This window comes from Elephas maximus, chromosome 12, assembly GCF_024166365.1.
Source record: "Elephas maximus indicus isolate mEleMax1 chromosome 12, mEleMax1 primary haplotype, whole genome shotgun sequence".
In the NCBI taxonomy this organism is placed as follows: Eukaryota; Metazoa; Chordata; class Mammalia; order Proboscidea; family Elephantidae; genus Elephas; species Elephas maximus.
Window position 1 is genome coordinate 52,456,683 of NC_064830.1, and position 23,351 is coordinate 52,480,033.

The 23,351-nt window shown below is 43.7% G+C and overlaps 1 long non-coding RNA gene across 1 annotated transcript in view; it reads left to right on the forward strand.

The window, feature by feature from the left end:
• Window positions 1-2,234: 2,234 nt before the first annotated feature.
• LOC126086722 (uncharacterized) overlaps window positions 2,235-23,351 on the forward strand; it is a 30,361-nt gene continuing 9,244 nt past the window's right edge. Inside the window, exons 1-2 of the long non-coding RNA XR_007519577.1 lie at window positions 2,235-2,311; window positions 10,427-10,502. This is a non-coding gene — a long non-coding RNA (uncharacterized LOC126086722). The remainder of the gene's footprint in view (window positions 2,312-10,426; window positions 10,503-23,351) is intronic.

The window sequence follows — 23,351 nt, forward strand, 5'->3', positions numbered from 1 at the left end:
CTTTATCCTGATCCATGGACTTGGGATGTTCCAGCCTCTACAATTGTGTGAGCCGTTTCCCTGATGTAAATCTCTCTCTATATATGTATTTATACACTTTACTGGCTTTGCTTCACTAGAGAATCTAGCCTAAGACAGTGACATTCCATCAGTAACGAGGAGTGGGAAGAGGATGAAAATTGGAAGAGTCTATTTGAGAAGTAATAAGTAAACCAGTAGGGTTGAAGGTGGGATTCACAGCAGGGCATAGGAGAAATGTTAAGAAAAGCAACCAATGATGGAAGTTTGGATTGCTGAGTTTAGACCTTACTTACATGCAGTGGAAAGTCATTGAATACTTCTGAATCCAACAAAAGCACTGTTTCATGAAGATCCATGGTGAGTACTGTGAGTACTATTTGGTTTGCATTGGTGGAAAGGAATCTGCTGGGAGTTTAAGGGAAAAGCGGTAGGGAACCAGCCAGGGCAGTGGCAGTGGGAAAGGAGAGAGAAGGGTGGTGTCCAAGATAAAATATACGGAAAAATCAAAAGAGCCTAGGACCACTCAAGGGAAGCTATGGAAGTCATAAGCCTTCAAATGTTTGGCTGGAACTCTTTGGGGGACAAATTTTGTGGGGGACAAGTGGTATCGGGAAAGCTTTCTTTTTGCAGAGGAATAGAATTATATGTGGGCTTGCTCTGGCATTTTTACAGAATTAGCTCATAGTAATGGATAATTTCACAAATTAAAAATTAGTCACATCTATAAATTATGGTATTTTCACACAGTGAAATACTAAGCATCGATAAAGAACAATGATGAATCCATGAAACATCTCATAATATGGAGGAATCTGGAAGGCATTATGCTGAGCGAAATTAGTCAGTTGCAAAAGGACAAATATTGTATGAGACCATTATTATAAGAACTCAAAAATAGTTTAAACAGAGAAGAAAATAATCTTTAATGGTTACGAGAGTGGAGAGGAAAGGAGGGAGGGAGAGGAGTATTCACTAATTAGATAGTAGACAAGAACTATTTTAGGTGAAGGGAAAGACAACACACAATACAGGAGAGGCCAGCACAACTGGACTAAACCAAAAGCAAAGAAGTTTCCCGAATAAACCAAATGATTTGAAGGCCAGTGTAGCAGGGGAGGCGGTTTGGGGACCATAGTTTCAGGGGACATCTAAGTCAATTGACATAATAAGATCTATTAAGAAAACATTCTGCATCCCACTTTGAAGAGTGGCATCTGGGGTCTTAAATGCTAGCAAGCGGCAACCTGAGATGCATCAATTGGTCTCAGCCCACCTGGAGCAAAGGAGAATGAAGAACACCAACGACACAAGGTAATTATAAGCCCAAGAGACAGAAAGGGCCACATAAACCAGAGCAACATCAGCCTGAGACCAGAAGAACTAGATGATGCCCGCCTACAAACAATGACTGCCCTAACAGGGAACACAACAGAGAACCCCTGAGTGAGTAGGAGAGCCGTGGGATGCAGACCTCAAATTCTTGTAAAAAGACCAGACTTAATGTTCTAACTGAGACCGGAAGGACCCTGGAGGTCATGGTCCCCTGAACTTCTGTTAGCCCAGGACAGAAACCATTCCCAAAATTGACTCTTCAGACAGGGATTGCACTGGACTAAAGGATAGAAAACGATACTGGTGAGGAGTGAGCTTCTTGGCTCACGTAGACACAGGAGACTATGTGAGCAGCTCCTGTCTGGAAGGGAGTTGAGAAGGCAGAGGGGGACAGAAGTGGGCTGAATGGACACAGAAATAGAGAGTGGAGATAAGGAGTGTGCTGTCTCATTACGGGGAGAGCAACTAGGAGTATATGGCAAGGTGTATATAAATTGTTGTATGAGAGACTGACTTGATTTGTAAACTTAAAGCACAATAAAAATTAAAAACAAAGACAAAAAACTGGTCACATCTGGACCAGGGCCTTGCAATACTGTGGAAAGGCTGCTGTGGGGCAGGTAGAGGCCAACTTGTAGAGATGCTTTTCAGGTGTAAATTGCTGCCAAGAGACACTGCTTGAGTCCTGAGTTTCCACTGGCTTCCACTTATCTTCTTCTTTGGTCCCTACTAAGCTCTCAGTTTCGGGGCTGTCTCAGTCTCCTTCTCATGGAAACAGGGCCTCAGAAAAGGAGTGCCTTGAGCAATGTGTGTGACTAACCCTATTGCAGGTCTTATTTTCACTCATGTCATTTGATGCTGTTGTTGCCTCATTTCTGTAGCTGTTGTGAAACTGAGTGCTGACCCGCAGCCTTGTGCCTGGAGGCTACCAAAATGGAGACAGAGCAGATATTAAAGGGTAAGAGCTAACTTCTATAGAGCACTTATGGTTTACTGGGCCCTCTGCTAGAAAACAATGAATGGAAAGTGCTTAGCACAGTGCCTGGCATAGTCAGAGCTCAATTGATGTTCATTTTCTTGCTCCCTGCTATTAAATTAGACAGAGGGCATGAGGAGGTGAGAGAAAAGGGGCTGGAAAGGGAAGATGGGTGGGAGACTGGCAAAGAGAAGCCCTGTCTGCTCTGGAATGCAACATGCAGGTTCTTCTAACCCCCAGAAGAAGGAGGAGAAGCTGCCCCATGCTGACCACCTAAGGAGAGCACTTTCCACCTCCATGCTCCCAGCTCTCCTCTGAGCCAGAGCCAGTGCTGCAGGGAGATGGGGAACCTGCTAACCTGAGGCTGACTCTGAGCCCCACCAAGAAGTTCTGTACCCCCAAATCACCCTCACTCACCCTCCTGGTCAGAGGAAAATGTTGTGGAAAGTGATCCCTGCCTTCTTTTCACTTTTTCTTCCTTGGTCCCATGGTCAGCTTCTGAATTTGAATTTTTTTGTTGTTTTTTGTGAGGGAGGGGGATATGCACTCACTTGAATTACACTTCAAAGAAACACAGGACTAGAGAACCTGGAATCTAGCTTCCTAATGGGCATCATTCTCTCTTATAAGCCCCGAGGTCCCACTGTCAGTTGTATGGTTCCTTTTCCCCAGTATGCCTCCCTTGTCACTTAGAAACTTCTGTGACTCTTGTGGTATTAGAAAGGAACATATTCAGATCCCAAAGTCTTGAAGGCTGGTACAGTGGGGACAACAGAGCCCACACTCAGGAGAGCTAGTTTACAGTCTACCTTTTGCTAGTTAATACCTTCAGAAAAATCATGTCACCTCTGAGTCCTGGTTTCCTTGTCTACCATATAGAAATACAGTTCTTATCACAAAACTTGAGGATGATGAGCTGACACACAGAAAACCCTTGCTAATACATGGCACCTACTTCTATTAAGCAAATGGCTATTAAGGTGCCCTGGTGGCTCAGTGGTTAAGCACTTGGCTGCTAATGAAAAGGTCAGTGATTCAAATCCACTAGCTGCTCCATGGGAGAAAGATGTGGCAGTCTGCTTCCTTGGAAAACCTATGGGGTAGTCCTATTCTGTCCTATAGGATCTCTATGAGTTGGAATCAACTCAATGGCAATGGGTCTATTCTCCCTCCCGCCTTCTACCTCCTTTTCCAGACTCAGTGCTCTGGTATTACTTCACTGTAGAAAGAGAAGGTAAGTATTTTCAAAGAGAAAAGGCAGAAGAGGTGGGCTGGGGGAGGTAGTTAATCTGCTTAGTGAAGGGTTATCTCCTTGGCAGATGGCCTCAGCTTCCCCGACTCTTTGTTTTTTGTTTTTCAAACATCAGATTCTATTTTGCCCACCCCACTGCAGGTACTACTCTGGACACTACCCAATTCTTCTCTTCCCTTTAGAGTTCTAAAGCCCCAAACCAGACTGTGTTCTCAGAGGCTATGCTTAGCAGACAGAAAGACCATTATGTAGAGTAATCTCAGCTTTTTGCAGCATTCACAAATCTAAAAGTAGCACTCTAGATACTGTTTTGTAAAAGTGCTTTGCTATTGGTTCCCCTCAGAGGAGAGAGGCAATCAAAGATGTTTTCTAGAAAGGCAAAACCCCAGACTCAGACTGGGAATTGCTTTCTGATAATGTATTGTGATTCTGGGGCCTACAACAGGGCTTTGGAAAGAATATTTCAAGCTTGGATACTAAATTTTTTGTCCAAATTTTGCTATACCTGTGAACTATGAGCTCCTTGAAGATGGAAGCCATTTCTTGGCTATTTTGTACCCCCAGGATATAGCACATCAGCACATCTTGGCTGAGTGAATACCAATTTCAAGTGTTTACTCAAATAAGGGAAAAAACTTGGAGCCATAGACTCTGGAACCATGCACCACCAGGCCAGGGGATATAGGATTCCTAAATAAAGGCTCTGGCAGTGAGCCTCTGCCAATAAGTCCTAGGAAAGCTCCAAATTGAAAGATAGATTCCAAGTATTTCAACCAAATGTAAGTGCAATGCATCCTATCTCTTCCACTGATCACAGCTAAACACTGTGACAAAATACAAAAAGGCAATTAAAGACTGTAAAAAGTAAATAATAGCAGGTAGATTGAGGAGAGAAGTCAAAAATTGACCAAAATGACCAATATGGTGGTGGTGAGTTTCTTGGAATTTGTTTTCTCTTGGTTTTTGCCTGAGGGTGAGCTGGATCATAAAATCACACAGCTGACATGGACATCAATAACTCCAAGAAAAAACCCATCCTTCTAGCCACAGGACCTAGAAAAGGGGGCCTGCGAGCCAGAAAGTGTAGGGCAAATTCTTGATTTTTTTCTTTTTCTCTCTCAGCCCAGCCCCAAACCTGATTCAATCCCAAATCTGAACTCACCACAGCAGCAGGGCAAGGCAAAAACCAAATCAAACCTGTTGCCATCGAGTCAATTCCAACTCATAACGACCCTACAGGACAGAGAAGAACTGCCCTATAGGGTTTCCAAGGAGTGACTGGTAAATTCAAACTGCCAGCCTTTTGTTTAGCAGCCGAACTCTTAACCACTGCACCATGGCAAAAGAGCAGTCACCTAAAATCCTTAAGAGAAAACCCATCCCTCTGGATAGAGGAACCTGGAAAAGGGTTCCCTATTATGTGAAGAGTATGCAGGCAGTCCTCGTTTTTTTTTTTTCTCTTCTCTCACTCTTTTGCCCCAAGGGCATGCCCAGTGGCATGGAACTGTGTGACATTACCAGTGACTACAACTCTGAGAGAAACCACATCCTTCTAGCCAGAGAACCAGAGAAAGGGGCTCTTGGGTGTTAAAGAACATGGGATATTCACAAAAGAAGAAGTGGAAAAAGGGAATTTCATGTATGAACTGACACAAATCCTGGGTTCACTTCCAAGCTGTGCATGTGCAGAACACACCCAAACAGCACAGCAAAAGCTTTGAAAACTGAACTGATTTAGAGCTACTTCTTATAAAAAAAATAATAAAAAAAAATAGAAAGTGAAAATAAAACTTACAGTCTGAACTTAACTGGCTTAACTGACAAAACAAAAAATGAGTATTTTCCATGACTTTAACAGAATACAGAGTCTTAAACTATTCAAAATGTCCAGTATATAATCTCAAATTACTCAACATAATAAAAACCAGGGAAATCTGAGCAATTATCAAGGAAAAGACAAGACACTGTTGGAATTATAGACAAGACTTTGAAGCAGCTATTATAACCATCTTTCATGGTGTAAAGGTGAACACTCTTGAAAGAAATAGAAGTTCTCATTAAAGAAGCAGGAACAACAACAAAAAAACAAATTTTAAAACTGAGAAATACATCTGAAATTAAAAAATTAAATCAAATAGGCTCAAAGCAGAATGAAAAATTGTCAGAGAAAAGAGCCAGTGAAACTGAAGGTCAATAGAAATTACTCAATCTGAAGAACAGAGAAAAGAACGAAGAAAAACATATTAATAGAGCCTCAGGGATCTTTAAGACAATATCAAACAGGCTAACATTCACGTCATTGGAGTGCCTAGAGGAGAAGAGAAAGAAATTGGTACAGAAAAAAATATTTGCAAAAATAATGTCTGCAAACTCCCCAAATTTGGTAAAAGATGAAAATTCACAGATTCAAGTAATTCAGCAAACCCCAAACAGAATAAACTTAAAACTGAACTGAACAACCCATCATCCCCTATCATCTTCCCTACCCCTGCCTTCTTCCTCACCTACCTGGCTCCTGAAGACATCTGAGTTTTTAACCCCTAGAGGAGCACATGAATAGGAATCAGAAACTGGGGGTTAATCCCGGCTCACTAACTAGGGTGGGGGACCCAGGGACAATCAGTTTTCCCTGTCTGGGTTCAGTTTTTCACCTGGAAAAATCTCCAGATTGAACCACCTGGCCCTCTAAGTCCCTTCCAGCTCTAAAAAACATCACCCTTTATTAGCTCCAATATGCACATTTTCTGTTTAAAAGTGATAGCACTATTGTATTTATCAAAACCTAATGCTATGAAGTAAGAAACTACTTTCCTTCCAAGAATCTTTTCAACCATTTGTAATGGTGCAAGTGAAGATGGTCACAGGACAGAACAAAAAATGGAGTTTCATAGCAGCCGGAATGGAAGTTGACTTTCTCCAGAAGCTTCCTACAGAGTCCTGCGAGCACCACGGGAAACCTGGAATTCACTGCAAAGGAAAGGAAGCTCTGCAGAAAACTTCACTCCCAATAAATGCATTTCCAATTTCTTCATGTTTTTTCAGATGTTAAGGAATGGAATATAATGCCTCCATTGCCTCAGATTCTAAGTTTGACGTTGAGTCTGTCGAAGTACATTAATTTTCCTCCTATGTCTGTAAACACATTAATAACTACCATTTGCATAGCATCTTACACTTGACAGAGCAGTACCACATGCATTATCTCATTTCACCTTCCCAGCCACCATCCTCTGAGGTAGGTGGTAGCAATCGCCTCCTGTTTCCTCAGAGGAAATAGGCTGGGAGAGGCTGAGGGTTTTGCCCCAAACAAGAGCCAGCTCTTTTGGCTTCCAATCCTGTCCTATTTTCCCGCTATCAAGGCCCAGTGTCCCTGGGCAATTCTGGAGGCAAGCTGTGGAAAAGGGGCCAGTTACCCCACATTTGAAGGGCAGACTGAAGTAGATTCATATACTCAGCTCATTCCTCCAGAGAGAAACACAGTGTTGAGAGTAAGCTCCAAGAAGCTCTGTCTCTCTACCACTTGTTTGCCCCTAGCCAGGCTGCTTGGCTTGGAGAGGTTCTTTGCTGTTAGACACACAAAGTTCTCCATCCCCACACCCCATATATGATAGCTCTTTTCAAAATATTCTTTCTGCCTTCCCTCCAGAGGCTGTGAATATGCTTGGCTTTAAGACAAGTAGGCTTGAGGATTGGTGGTTGTTCCTTCAGGTTTTGCCAATGAGTGGCCTTGAAGGGCTTTGCTGTTTGGCCCCAATATCTGCCTCCACTTGGCTCTCCTTGCTGCCAAGTAGTTGCTGTTCCCTTCCATGCTTGTGCATTCATTCGGCCCCCACACTGCATTGATGTGCTGAGAGGTCATCCTTCCCTCCCTTCATAAGCCATTTTCAGCTCATTTATTCCCATTGTCCCTTCATTTTCAAGAAAAAATACAAAGTAGTCTCTTTGAGTGTGATAATTCTGAGTCATTGCACACTGCCATCATTTCAGAACATAAAAAAGTCAAAAGGTGGGTGGGTTCATTTAATCTAGCAAGGGAATAGACCTTTCCTTCTTTGTTTTACTCTTGATGATTCATTCAACCTGAATCAAAGCTGAATCATCTTGGCCTGCAAACATAAGACTTGGAGGAGCAGGGAATAGCTGAGGCCATGTGTCTGAGCCCTGTGAGCCATGTCCAAGTGGCTTGGAGTGTGCAGGAGGGACTAAGAAACTAGAGTGGCAGCACAGTGGCATGTGGAGCCCTAGCTCATCTCAGGACCTCAGTTTTCCCATCCATAAAATCCTCAAAAAGATGATTTGAGGATCAGAGGGGTGAAGAAGGGCTGGGGGACATGGCCACATTATAGCTATTTCCCTGAATCACTATGCTTTATTTGGGGATTGAAACATTGGTTCAGGAAAAGGAGGTTCAACCCTCACCTGGCTTAAGTACCTGGAGAGGTGGGGACATCAGGCTTTGGACTCAGATTTGGATTTCCTCCCCTGCCACTTCTTGACTACGTGATATTGGAATAATTACTTAATCTCTTTGAGTCTCGGTTTTTTCATTTGTAAAAAGAAAATACGTAGTAGTAATCATCCTGATAAGGTCCTTGTGAGGATAAAAATGTAGCATCTGTGAATTGCCTAGCACAACGCTGGACACAATATTATTATCCCCTGGACTTCTTCTGACTCACAGGCAGGAGGTGTAGAAAAGTGGACACGTAGGTGGGGTGGCCTTGGACAAAGTCATTTAGTCTCCCTCAGTTACTTCATTGGTAAAATGGGGCTAATAACATCCTTTGCAAGAGGGTTGTGAACGTCCGAGGTGGTGTAGTAAAGAGTCCAGCTCAGCACCGGGGCATGGTGGTGAATCCTCAAGTTGTGCTGCTGGACAATTAGAAGTTATAATTGTGTTTGTCTTAAAGCTTACCGTCAGGGGCCAGTGCCACTAGAAAGGGGTCTCTGGGAAGATTGCAGAAGACCTTAGATCAGAGTCAAGATCAGAGCCTGGAGGCTGATCCAAAGCTGGAGACACCAGCAGGTTCTGAGTCAGAGAACATGGGACCAGGGCACCCTCAGGATACAGACCAGGGTCCATATTCAGAGAGTGGGGCAGAGGACTCAGGCAGGGCACGGCACCTGGCAAGAGATTCATCCCTTGAGTTGCATTGTTACACACCTGGTTATGCAGTTGGGTCTGCCATGGCTTTGGACTGAAGCACTATCCCTGTGGGGGTTTGTAGGTCTTGCTCACCAACGCAGGCAGCCAGGTAGGGCTCTGCAGGGACCTAGAAGCAGTGAAGCAAGGCCCTGGGACAGTAGCTCTCAACATGGGAGACCTGGGTCATAGCAGGAGGCCCTCAAACATAAAAGCATTTCTTCTGGCAATGGAGGACTTTTTTTGTATTTCTCATGGTAGAAGCTGGGACCTGTGGGGTTTGGGGCATGCTGGGCTGTCTAGTGGTCCACAGAACCTGAGAATTTCAACACAGGCAGCCTTGGAGTAAACAAAGAGCTCTGTACTAATCTGGGAGAGCAATGAGATTCATCTCCTAGTCCCTCCCTTCAGCAAGAATTTCAGGTGAACCACCTCTTTGGGGCTTCCCCAAGAACACCATAACCAAACTATCTTCTAAACAAATCACACTCTTCTGCCTCAATACCCTTGCATCATTGTTCAGCCTGGAGTGTTCTCTCTACTCACCAAATTCTTATTCATATTTAAGGCCCAGTTTCAATTCCAGCAGATTCAAAGTCCTTCAAAATCTCTCCAGGCCACAGCAATTGTCGCTTCTTCAAAACATATGGTCATACCACCATTTTCTTTCTGGGTAGCTCTTATTCCATTGTTTTGTTCAGTTAGCATTCACCTTTGTTATTTTCACTTTTTTTCATGAATCGTAGTTTCCTCCATCTCTTTCGTCTCCTACTTCCAGCCAGTCACCCAGGCCAGTTGATTGTACCTCCCAATGAGCTATCAAGTCCTTCAACTTCTCTTCACCTTTCAGGACCATATCCCTGATTCCAACCACCATCACTGTAACAGCCTTTTACCTGGTCTCCCATACATCTGGTCTTATGCCTTCAGTCTATATTCCACCTTGAGGCAAGAGGACTCTTTCTAAAATAAAAATCTACTTCAAGCCCTTTATCCTACTAGCCTCAAAATAAAATACTCTTCAACAGGCATTCTGAAGCCCTTCATTAATTGGCCCCTGTCCACCTTTCCAGTTGGATGTCTCAACATTCATCAACCCCCCCAACCCCACCCCCTTTCTATACCACCATCACCAAGGCCTGCCACGCTCTGGCTGTGATTAACCCCTATCAGTCCCCCACATACCACACACATGCCCTCAGGCATTCTATCTGGAGAACTCTTTTCCCTCCCACACTGCTCACTACACTTAATTATTCTTGAGGTTCTGCCTCGATGTCTTCTCACCCACTAAGCCTTGCTTTAGTCCTTGGCTAGGTGACACACCTAGAGTGCTCTGTCCCCTCCCTATCACTGCACTTTTCATACTATTTTGTAGAATGAATGTTTACTTGTCTTTGTCCCACATTCAACTATAAGCAATTTTTATCCCCAGTGCTGAGCCCAGTGTCTGCTTCTAGTAGATGCTCAAGAAACATTTGTTGAATTAATGAATGAACAAAAGAAAAGTAAATGTACTCATCCAAATTCTCAAGGGCAGCAATCCTTTCTTATGCTTCTCTGCATCTCCTTTCAGTACATAATTCAGGGGCTTGTGCCTCCTAAGTTCAAAGGAAAGGGGTGATCATTCACTCTTAGCCAAAGGGCCTCTTGTTTATCTAAGAGCCGGCTCCTCTGTTCCTTGATGTTTCCTTCTTTCCAGGTTGTATGAACTATGTGTCAGCTGGAATGCACCTGACAACATGGTGACCTAGATCTGCTCTGTGGCCTTGACCCTGGTAAGTAGTCCAGAGGGGATCTAACCTCTGTTCCAGTGCCTCCAGGGGTGCTGGCTAAGCAGGGTATGGTTGGGAGAACCGTAGAATTCCAGGTGACATTTGACAGAACCTGAATGGCCCATTCAGTAAGGAGTGCCAGGAAAAACTCTTGATACTGTCCAGAATCTCAAGTTCTAGACCTGGATCATTCACTATCAGCTGTAGGACCATGGGCAAGTCACTTAGCCTCTCTGGACTTCAGTTTCCTCATTAATAAAATGCAGGAAGGGCAAGGGAAGGACTAATAACCTATCTTCACTTATCACTTTGAGTTGGGGCAATTATTACTTGATAATTCTATGGGGAAAATGGCCACCACATTCCCACCAAGTGAAGAAGAACTGAATTGTTTTTTTTTTTTTTAAGATTAGGATACCCATATCATTTCAGATACGATAAGTGTTTCACAGTAATAATCTCATGCACTATTTAGGGCTTTAAACTTCATAGCAAGTTTACATATTTATTATTCTTCCCTGGCAGAGACAACCATATGCCTGTGCCGATATCTGTTTCCCTCCTCTTCCCATCAATTTTATTAGAGTGGCAAAGAACTCAGTTAAAAGACTGCATTTCCCAGCCTTTCTTGCAGCTGGGTATGACCATGTAACTAAGTTCTGGCCCATAAGATATAAGCCGGAACGTCATATATAGCTTTGAGGAAGCCTCCCTAAAGGGAGAGAATACAGCTTTTGCCCCCTTCCTCCTTACTGCTGGCTGAATGAGAATAAGATGGCTGAAACTTAGTCAGCCATCTTAGCCATGAAATGATGTGCTAGTAATGGCAGAACAGCAAGACAAAAGGAGCTTGGGTTCTAATTCCTGTAGCCACCAACCCAGCCCTGGGCTTTCTTCTTTCAAACTTCTTTGGCATGAGAGAGAAATAACATCCATTTGTTTGAACTACTATTATTTTTGATTTCCTGTCACATGTAGCCAAGCCTAATCCTGACTGATAAAACAGTCATTTCCTTTATGTAAAACCATGTGCTAAATGACGCAGAGATAATATATCTTTAGACACACAAAGTCCTGGCTAGAAGGTTCTGTCTGGGTGTGAAGGAAGTACCAGAAAGGATTTGGCTTCGTGGGACTGCGTGGGCCTGAAGAGGACTTATGGGAGATGAGGTTAGGGAATGTGATGGAAGACCTTGAATGTCGGGCTAACAAGGTTGGACTTTACCCTGTGATGAACGAACAGAACAGATAACTTTGCCCCCAGTTTGCAAGTGAAGAAACCCAGGCCTTAGTAGGGTAAAGCCCAATGCCATCTAGCCAGAGAGTGTCAAAGCCAATTTCAATTATCCTGACACTTGGTCTAGTGCCACAATTCTGTGCTGCCTTTAAGGGACTCTGGAGCAGACGGAGTAGAAATGGAGGCTTTACACTTTGACGCAGCCAGGGAACTGGACTGTTTCCCTCCCCTTCCCATCATACCTCCACACCTCCAAGAGGAGACTCTAGGAATCCAGACCCACCTTAATTCAGATGATCCTTCCAGGGCCCCCTACCTAACCATTCCCAAGAGGCTGCAATGACCAGTGTGCTATTGTGTCAGGCACAACACTGGGTGCTTCACATACCTCTCTATCTTACTGCTCCTAACACCCTAAGAAGAAAGTAATACCATCCCTATTTTACAAGTGAAGATGAAGAAACTGAGAATCTAAAGAAAAGAAGCCACTTTCCCAAAGTCACTCAGTTGATGGCAAGATTGAGGTACAAACGTCAAAAACTGCATTCTCAGCACACACTCTAATGTCTTTCCAACCCCTGTCGTAGCATAGACCAGCCTCCTGTCCCTGCTCAGACCCCAAGGACTTACCTAATTTGACCAGTGCCAGGTGCCTCCTACAGGGCTCCAGCTGTTTGCATTCCACCTGCAGCCAGGAGCCTGCATCCTGTCCAGGAATCATACCACCCATGCCTTGCACATGTGCCTACATGGGTAAAGGATCTCCTGGGAATGGGACAAGTCTGTGCAAGGCCAGATCTCAGTGGCCTCAGGCCTCCCAGGGCTCTTAGTCTTGGCTGATCATCAGGAGTGTCAGGCTCCTCCCAGTGTAGGTCCTAGAGTTCAAAGATTCCTGAGGGCTGTTTCATGGGATGAGGGATATTCCATTCTTTGCGTCCTTCCCATGGCTGTCATGGATGGAATGCATTTGTTATGACTCAAGCTGACATTCTTTCAAGAAACAACTCGTCATTGGAACTGAATCTCCTATTGTCGCCAACATTTGGAAAGTTGAGTTTCCTTTTATCAGTCACCCAGTGTGCATCCTTCCAATTATGTGGCATGTCCAGTGTTCCAACTCAAGCTGCATATTCCCTCAAGCTGACCACACATATTTCCTCAAGTCTGGAACTTCTACAGGAAACACCCTGAAATGCAGCCTGTGGCACAGACTGCTTCTGACAGACCCAAGTCTGTCTGATGACGAGGGGCCAAGCACCCTGCCAGGCTCTGATCTGTGTTGTCACCAGTGCACACTGTTCCTGTCTGGTGCAGCCTCCCTCCCCATTGGTCAAACTCTTGTCTTTCCTGTCCAAGCTCAGCCTAAGGCCCTCAGTCCTATACCCTCTCCTCTAAGTGGGCCAATGACAGAATGTAAACTTTTTTTTATTATAACCAAATATATTTGCCTTAGCATAATCCCTAGTTTATGAGCAACAATGGGCTTGAACATAACAATTTTGAGGATGGCGCAGGACCGGGCAGTGTTTTGTTTTGTTATACATAGGGTCACTATGAGTCGGAACTGACTCGACAGAACGTAACAACAACAACATAAGCCCTAGCAGATTCTAATAACTATTAACAGAATATTCATCCATTTCCTTGTAAACACTGTAACCAACATTACCATTCTTAGATGCACCATTTAAAGCATCTAAAAATCAGATGTGAAAGAGAAATCTAAATTTGCCCATGACAAAGTTTTCTGAAGACAAAAACAGACTCTGTCATTTGCACGAATTATTACAAACATATTGTGGTCAAAATATCTGACCAGAGTTTGTTGTTACACTTTATGGAAATTCTTATAAATGGTTATTATACGATCCTCATATGCCATCACCTAACACCTGTAAGTGACAGTCAGTTAAACAGTGGATTCACATGATTATCTTCATTGGCCGCCACAATCTAATAAAAGCTATGTCTTAAGCATTTCATATATAGTAACACTTTGCATTTATACACCCCCATTCCTGGACAAGAAAGAACTTTGAGACCCTGTGAAACACCACGCATGTGCAAAGCTGTTCTTCTAGATAGGCAGCAAAGGACGGTGGCAGAAGTCAGCTGAGCTCCAATCCCAGTTCTACCTCTAATAGTTGTATCATCTCTGTTAGGCCATTTATACTCTTTGAGCCTCAGGTTTTTTGTCTGTAAAATGGAAATTGTAATAATACCTGCCCTACTGTGAGGTTCAAATGAGATCATATGAAGCCCTTTGTAAGCCATGAAGCAATGCCCAAATGTTGACCAGACCCATGGTTGTCTAGTCAGTTCTGACTCATGGAGACCCCAATGTGGGTCAGAGTAGAACTGTGTGCCATAGAGTTTTTAATGGCTTGTTTCTTGGAAGTAGACTGCCAGGCCTTTCATTCGAGGTGCCTCTGGGTGGACTCATACCAACAACCTTTTGGTTAGCAGCTAAGCACATTAACCATTTATACCACTCAGCTCAAATGTTAGTCATTATTTTTCACATAGGTTAGCTCTTAATTTTCACAACAACATCAGAAGGTAGGTACCATCTTCCCTTTCGCAGACACAGAAACTCACGTGAATAAGCACTTGAGGACTAAGGTCCAAATCCAAATCTCCCCGTCCAGTGCTCTTTGCCCTCTGTGCTAGGGCAAATTTCCTGGCCCCTGTCCCTTGCCCCACCTGTGGAGTCTATACACTGTTGATATCACCATTTAGCTCTTGGCCTTCAGCCTGCAGAACCAATCAGTTGCCAAGAGCCACACACTGAGGGGAAGGGGACAAAGGAAAGCCAGTCAGGCCCCTGAAGCTTCCAATGGCTATGAGGAGCTCCCAAGCAGCCTAACTCCTCCCAACATAAGTTTGTTTGCAAAATTCATATTGCGTACCTGCTACGACCCCCGCGCTGGGCTTAGTTAGTGCTGGGGAAAGCAGATAGGATTCGTGGCACTACCCTGCAGAGACTTTTAATCTGGCTGATACAAGAACTCAGAGACAGAGGTAAGCAACTGTAATGTGCAAAACAGCACATGGTCAGGTGCCAGGTGAGTGGGAAGGCCAGAGGGGTATTCCCAGATGCTCCGTTTGGGGATACTGCAATTCCTGATGCTCCCATGGCCTCCACAAGCCCAAGCGGCACCTCATTTTGGGAAGACACCGAATAAGCATTTTCGCTGTGCTTTCCTCAACCCCACTCTGGAGTTCCCTCTCTTGGGTCTGTCCTTTCTTGTCCACAAGGCTGCCTCATCTCCCCATCCCTCTAACCCATCACTATCCGATAAAAATAGAACATGAACCACATGTATAATTTTAAATTTTCTAGTAGCCACATTAACAAAAGAAACAGGTGAAATTAACTATTTTATTTAAAAACTAGTATATTCAAAATATCACTTCAACATGTCATCTATTAAAAAATAACTGACAAGAAAATCTACCTTTTTTTATGTCAAGTCTTCAAAATCTGGTGTTTGTTTTAGACTTACGGCACATCTCAATTCAAACTATTCACGTTTCAAGTGCTCGGTAGCCACGTGTGGCTAGTCGCCACAGTACTGGACAGCAGAGCTGTAATCCAGTGGGTGATTCTCTCTACCCTATGCCTTCAGCCACCCTGACTTTCCCTTCCGGCTGCCCTGCTCCAGCCCCTTGTCTCTTGTCCACACCCAGGCAATAGACTTTAAACTGGCTCCTGCTCCTTCTTTTCCAATCCACCTCCACTCTGCTGGCCAAGTCTCCCTAAAAGGTAACCCTGGCTTTATGTGACCCCCAGTGACCCATAGAATTCAGGGTCCTTCTCCATTGGCCCAGGGGGACCTTTACCACCATCTCTCCTCATGTGCCCACTGTGACTCCCTTCCACACCCAGCTTCTTCACTCTGCTCCCTCTGCCTGGAAAGCCACTATGTCTATTGATTGTCAAAATCCTACTCATCTAGCAAGTCCCTGCTGAACTGCTACCCCCAGAAGCTTCTTCCCCCATCTTCTTATTTGAAATTAGTTGTGTCTTCTTCAGAGTTCCCAAAGCAGTTCATCAGACCTCTCTGGGCGTCAGTTCTACACACTAAGTGGCCAGATGGTCTCTAAGGCCTTGCAGAACATCTCCTTCTTGTAGATGACTTTTACAGGCTCATTTTTCTCCCTCACTGATCCACTGGTTCCATTAGGTGAGACATCAGACATTTTCCCTGCTGTGCTTAGTCTGAAGTCTTCCCAGAGTCTATCTTTAATGAATGCCCACAGAATTGAACAGCAGTCGACAGAGCAGATCAATAGCACTAGGGACTCAGCCTCTGGCTCTAAAGGCTCCAGAAAGAGTGCCCAGGAAGGTGGGACCCTGATATGGGAAGAGGGAAGACCTAGGGTTTCATGGGGAGGGAAGAAGCTTCCTGGAAGGAAAGGAAGAAAAACTCACTGAAGCTCTGCAAACCAACCTGAGAGAAAGAACATTTAGAAAAAAAGAACAAGTGAAACTCCTGAGAGCAGCAGCTGAGTCGGGGAGCACGTTTATCCCCTTCAGAGAGAATGGGAAAGTAGAGCCGCAACTCACTTCCCCACATCCCTTCTGGGGTGGCCTTCCCACTGCTGTATGGAGCTGGGCTTAGTCGGTAAGTGGGCTGCTTCCGGGACTTAAAGCAGATGGACTGGAAACTGCCGGCCTGCTCCTGCCACAATGTGTGGGGTGGAAAGAAGCTGTCAGTGAGTTTTAAGAACCCTGACCTCCTCAGAGGAAGGTGCTCTAATTACAAGGTAACAACGGTCTTCTCCTGACCTCCTGCTGAGCGAGTGGGAGAACATGTGAAGTTTTTCTGTGATCTGTGCTGCCTCTTGCCTAATTTGGAAACACAAAGGGAAAATTAACAGGGAGCTGCTTTATGCAAATGCCCCTCTCTTTTTGTTGCCTGTATTTAGAGAAAGTTGCTGCTTTGACATTTGGAGATAAATTTTATGTAAGAGTTTGGTACTCTTGTTATTGTTGTATTTTTAGTCACCCAAATAAGAAAAGAAAACTGGAAATACTCAAATGCCAGTAGCACCATCACATACCTTTAAAATACATCCCAAGCCCCCTTCAGTAAACAAGTCCTTAAATTTCGGGAAGTAAATAAAACTTCCTGAGGAAAACTTGTCATAATCTGATGCTCAACAAAATGTTTTCCAGCCTTCCCTTCCCAATCTCCCCAGTTAGGGTTTTGCAAGTGCATTTGATTGCAACAATTTTAGGTTAAACTAACTCACAGCATGACCTTGAGCAAGTCCCTACTCTTTTGTGTCACAGCTTCTGGACTGCAGGCCTCTAAGTTCCCGTGGCTCCCTGGAGCCCCATTCAGTCCCAAGACTCGAGAACCATGATCCCATTAGGAACCTGTGCAGTTCCTAGAATTACAAGTCTCCAGGGAACACAGCACCACTTCTGGCTGAACACTTCCTAAACTGCTGCTAACACAGAGGTTCCAGACTTGCGAGCCTGAATAGTAGCTCCAAGGAGTTCAGTGTTTTCTTCTGCCCCACAAGAACGCTGGAGCCACGAGGGCCCTAGCCAGGCTTTAGTTGACCCAGGGAAGAGGAAATTGGCCTTCTGCCCTTCTCCTTTTTCCCTCCCATTGGCCCATTCTCTGGACCTGTCCTCAAGCCCTACCAGTGTGTCATTACCACTCCAAGAGTGCAGTCTCTTGAATTCAGTCCCTACAATTGCTCACTACCCCTGGCCTTTCTCTAGCCCTCTCCCTCCCTGCTTGCCCAGAAGTGCCTTCTGTAGGAAGCTGCTCACAGGTGACGGTCCGCTGACTCATTCAAGCTTAGGCATGGAATTTCCAAAAGATTCAAAATGCAAATGTCCTATAGGAGGAAAAAGAAAGTAAGTTCCCAAATAAATAAATTTTAGATAGTAGAACTTGAGGCACCAAGTATGAACCAAGAGAGAGAGATATCTTACGGGACAGGAGCTGTTCCATTGCCAAATTTTGAGTCAAATCCTTGGATTTGGGTGCTGATTCCACCTTTTCTTTAAGAATTGTGTGTCCTTGGGAAATCTATTTGACCACTCTGAAATCCAATCTCTACAACTATAAAATGACACTGGAGCCACTTACCCCATGAGGTAATGTGAAAGTACTCACAAACTGTAAATCACCTCAATGTCTGCCTCAGTGTCCGCCCCCAGCCCTGCCTCCTTTTATGCTGAGTGTCTGGAGCCACCACACTCTTGAAGTCCTCTCCTTTTTAGCAATGACACTTAGAAGCCCTGCTGAAAGGAGAAGGGAGGGAGAGAAAGATACCAGCGTTCTCCCTTCCAAGTTTCTCCGTGCTTGATCCCTTCCCCACCTCCTAACTTGCCACAGGGATTCCCAATATTTTTTGTGTGTGTATAGATTTTTCCCTCAAGAAAAAACTTAAATCTCTGAAACCCATGGGCTGAATTTCCCCACGGGTTTCTGACACTGTCTATAACAGGACAAGAGGAGGCTAATGAGCTCTGGGGAGAAGGAGGGCAGTGTGGGGCTTTTCCTGGTGACACATAAAACCAGGGGATGTGGGTCTTACCTTGTTGCTTTTCTTTTGAAACCCACACAAAGATGTGACCCTGTGACAGTATTCATAGCATGTCTCAGCCCTTCCAAGACCGAGCAGTATGATGGCAGGCTTGGTCCTATTTTAAAATAGGCAGCACAGGAAATAGGACTTTCCCCACACAGGCGGTCAGTGAGAGAACGCTGTCCAGCCCCGAAAAGAGTAGACACTCTCCTTTATTTCAATAATAGGCACTTCTGGTCATTGGCAAAGATGAATCTGCTATCTCTGCTCTGCTCTCTCGGGATAGCAGAGTATGACGCTAATTGTAAGAGTTACTCCTGTGCATGTCCAACAGGCAATCGAGAAGTCATAACTTCTTGGAAATTATTCTAGATATCCCTAATTACCATTAAGCTCCTATGATAACAGTTTGTTCCCAAATAAGTTTGGGAATTTTTCTAAAAATGTTAACATAGAAACAAGCGCTAATAAAGTAGAGCCAATTTTTTAATTCATAGGATAATTGTTGTTGTTTGTGCCATTGAGTCAATTCTGACACCTAGTGACCCTATAGGACAGAGCAGAACTGCCCCATAGGGCTTCCTAGGATGTAATCTTCACAGGAGCAGATCACTAGATCTTTTCTACCTAGGAGCCGCTTGTGGGTTGCAACTTCCGACCTTTCAGTTAGCAGCCAAGAGCTTAACAATTGCATCACCAGGGCTCCTCATAGAATAAAAAAAATAGGACATTGTAAATAGGGACCAAGTGAAAAAAAAAATCAGTTGCCGTCAAGTGGATCAGACTCATGAAGACCCCATGTATGTCAGAGTAGAACTGTGCATCATAGGGTTTTCAATGTTGATTTTTCAGAAATAGATTGCCAGGCCTTTCTTTCAAGGCAACTCTGGGTGGACTTAAAAACCTCCAAAACTTCTTCAGTTAGCAGCGAGCACGTTAACTGTTTGCACCACCCAGGGACTTCTAAATAGGGACCACAGCATTCAAATCCACCAGCTGCTCCTTGGAAACCCTCTGGGGCAGCTATACTCTGTCCTATAGGGTTGCTATGCGTTGGAATTGACTTGATAGCAATGGGGTTTTTGGTTTTTCTGATGAAATTAAGTAATGTGTTCTGTGTGTCAAGGCCACACGTTGATCAGAGCTAGGACGAGAACCCAGTTCTTCTACTCTAGCTCTTGAATGGTTGATGAGGAAATAGCAATAAAATAATATAAACTAAAAGATAATTGTGAGCCAAAAAATAAAAGGCATAATCAAAACTAGCTAAACACTAACTGCTGATTTAAATCCAGTAAACAAAGATATGAAAATGAAATGTAAATGAGAAAAAGCATAAATGGAAAATGCCAGTTTCAGAAAGGTAGAGTAAATGTTAACTGCAAGTCCAGTTAGGCTGTCCACTGGTGGGAGGATTTTACTTTTAGCTCTAGGGATCCTAATGGTTTATAATTCTAAGGAGGACATGATTATAAGCTGGAAAAAACAAAAGGCAAAGGCAAAACAATAACAAAATGCAGGGCTTGTGTTTGACAAAACATGGAAGTAAAGCTGCAGCCTTGCTTTTGGTGAAAATGACCAAGAAGAAAAAAGAGAGAAATAAAATAGGCCTTTCTCCCCTCCCTACAAGAAGGAGCAAAATTCCAATTGCAAGAAAAACAAAGTAATTAAGAGAATTCCTGAGTCAGGTAAAATTTCTCAGTTTGATTGGGGTAGGTGTCCAAACCAGGTTACTACAGAGCAAGGCATCTTAAAAACCCTTGGAGTGGTTCTGAAAAGCAGGCTGGGGACAGAGGTCTTGTGGGTGCTTGTTGCTGGCAGAGTGGCAAGGCTGTGTGTGTTGAGGGGGCTCAGAAGAAAGATTCTGTTGCAGGAATTTTCAGCCTGAAGATACTCACCTCCTCCACCATCTTGTCCTCTTGGACTGGCAGCATGTGATGCTAAACGTGGGGGTGTTGTTCCTGTCCAACAAGTAATTAAAAGAATTCCTCAGCCCAGAAAACCAGGTTGCTACTCAGCAAGGACTTGTTTTATTGAGCGCCGTCAGCTCCCTGCCGAGTTTATCTCAGCACCTCCCATCCCTGGCTTCCATGTAGCACATTTCCACATAGGAAAATGAAGAGAAGAGCAGCTGCAGCATTTAATTTAACCATTCAGAACTCCCAGACAATGAGAAATGAGACTAAAGCCAAACTAATAGTAATGGAACTTGGACCTCACAGTGAAAAATTTCTTGCTGGTAAAATTCACAGCTACAATGAAATGTAGAATGTGGCTCAAGTTTAAATATTATACTAGTAAATCGCAGTGATCTATACTCCGGCTCAGGGCCTTATCATAATTGTCCAAAATCATGCTAATTACCTAAAGAAACCTAAAGCACCTAAAAAAGGAGCTATGGACATATGACACAATGATGCCCTTGAAACTCCAGAAGAGCAAGTTATAAGATAGTGTTGCATAATAGAAAATGCTGTGACCAAAAAGATAGAATTTGAACATGGAAGGAACTTTAACATTGAGGCCCAGGTTCTGGGTAATAACACCATCTGCCAAAAGTAGGCACAGGGCCTTGGAATGGGCCTGTGCACGGAGGAGCCTTGAAACTGTTTTGTGTACATCCACAACATCCTCAAATACTTTGTACATACCCATAATTATCCAGAAGCAGCTCATATTCATGGTTTAGGCAGTCAATAAAGGGTCTTACTCATTCAGCATCTCAAAAGAGTAAACACTTCTAACATTTAGAAGTAACGTTATCTAGGATTTAGTCCAGCTCCAAACAGAGGCCAGTGGGCGATATACGGCACCATATGTCAGGCTGGTGACAGCCCACATCTCTCCTGCTTGTGCTCATTGCTGTTCTCCATTTCTTCCAGGACCATGAGCCAGGGCTAATTAAACTTTTCATTAAAGTCCAAGGCACCGCTAGGGATTCAGCTGGTGAGCCGGTTGGATAGAAAGCACAGAACAGTCCGTTTTTGTTTGATTTCCACGGACACTGGGATTACTTAGTAGAGCCATCTAATATTCCCCCAAATCATTCATCCATTTGTTCAACATTCTTAATGAGTGTCTTAGGAAATGTTATTTGCCACTGAGTTGGTTCTGACTCGTGGCAACCTACGTATAACAGAATGAGGCATTGCCTGGTCCTGCACCATCCTCATGATCTTTGGCATGTTTGAAAACAGAGAGTGTTCTGTTCTGATCCATAGAGTTTTCACAGACTAATTTTCAGAAGTAGACCACCAGGCTTTTCTTTCTATTGTGCCTTAAACTGGAAGCTCCGTTGAAACTGCCCACTACGGGTGACCCTTCTAGTATTTGAAATACTGGTGGCATAGCTTCCAGCATCATAGCAACACACAAGCCAACACAGTACAACATACTGACAGATGGGTGGTGAGCCTTAGGAAATAGAACACATCAATGTCTCCCCTCAAGGAATTTACAGCCCATTTGAGGAAGTAAGAAATAAACTCATGAAAATAAAGACAGGTGGAGTAAGCACAGGCAGATGAAAGGAGGGGAGAGAGATTTTCCTCAGGCAGGAGCTGACCAAGAAGGACTTCTTGGAGGAGGCAGGAACCTGCAATCTCCTGGGAGGAACTAAGCATGCAGCCTCTTGATCTTGACATCCCTTGGTTGAACAAAGAAATACCTCAGTGACACTGAGGAGTAGGATGCATAAACCAGTTGGTTGGAGAGTTGTTAATTTCTGAAGTTTCCCCAAAGTAGAAGATTAACTCAATCTATAATTTCAGAAATTCTCTATAATGCCCTCACTGTGTTAAAATCAAGGAATAAAGGAAGGCAATTTTATAGTCCAACACTTGTCTGTCATTTTGCTGTGCTGTGGTGGCTTGCATGTTGCTGTGATACTGGAAGCTATGCCACTGGTATTTCAAATATCAGCAGGGTCACCTTTGGTGGACAGGTTTCAGCTGAGCGTCCAGGCTAAGACAGACTAGGAAGAAGGACCTGACCATCTACTTCTAAAAAAACTGGCCAGTGAAAACCTTATGAATAGCAGTGGAACATTGACTCATATGGTGCTGAGGGATGATCCCCTCAGGTTGGAATACACTCAAAATAAAATGGGGAAGAGCTTTTCTCTCAAAGCAGAGTTGACCTTAAAGATGTGTGTGGATGGAGTAAAGCTTTTGGGACCTTCATTTGCTGATGTGGCACAACTCAAAAGAAGAAACAGCTGCAAACATCCTTTAATAATCAGAACGTGGAATGTAGGAAGTATGACTCTAGTAAAATCGGAATCATCAAAAATGAAATGGAGCACATAAAGATCAATACCCTAGGCATTAGTGATATGAAATGTACTGGTATTGGCCATTTTGAATCAGACAGTCATATGGTCTACTATACCAGGAATGACAAATTGAAGAAGAATGGCATCACATTAATTGTCAAAAAGAACATTTCAAGATCTATTCCGAAGTACAACCCTGTCAGTGATACAATAATATCCATATACTGACAAGGAACCCCAGTTAATATGAATATCACTCAAATTTACAGACAGATCACTAAGGCCAAAGATGAAGAAATTGAAGGTTTTTACCAATTTCTGCAATCTGAAATTGACCGAACATGTAATCAAGATGCATTGATAATTTTTGGTAACTGGAATGCAAAAGTTGGAAACAAAGAAGGATCCAGTAGTTGGAAAATATGAACTTGGTGGTAGAAACGTCACTGAGATTGCACAATAGGATTTTGCATGACCAACTACTTATTCATTACGAATACCTTTTTCAACAACACAAGTGGCAACTATACACACGGACCTCACTAGACGGAACACACAGGAATCAAATCGACTAATTCTGTGGAAAGAGATGATGGAGAAGCTCAATATTATCAGCCAGAATGAAGGTCAGAGACCGACCGTGGAATAGACCATCAATTGCTCACACGCAAGTTCAAGTTGAAGCTGAAGAAAATTAGAGCAAGTTCACAAGGTCCAAAGTAGGACCCTGAGTATATCACACCTGAATTTAGAGACCATCTCAAGAACAGATTTTATTAATTGAACA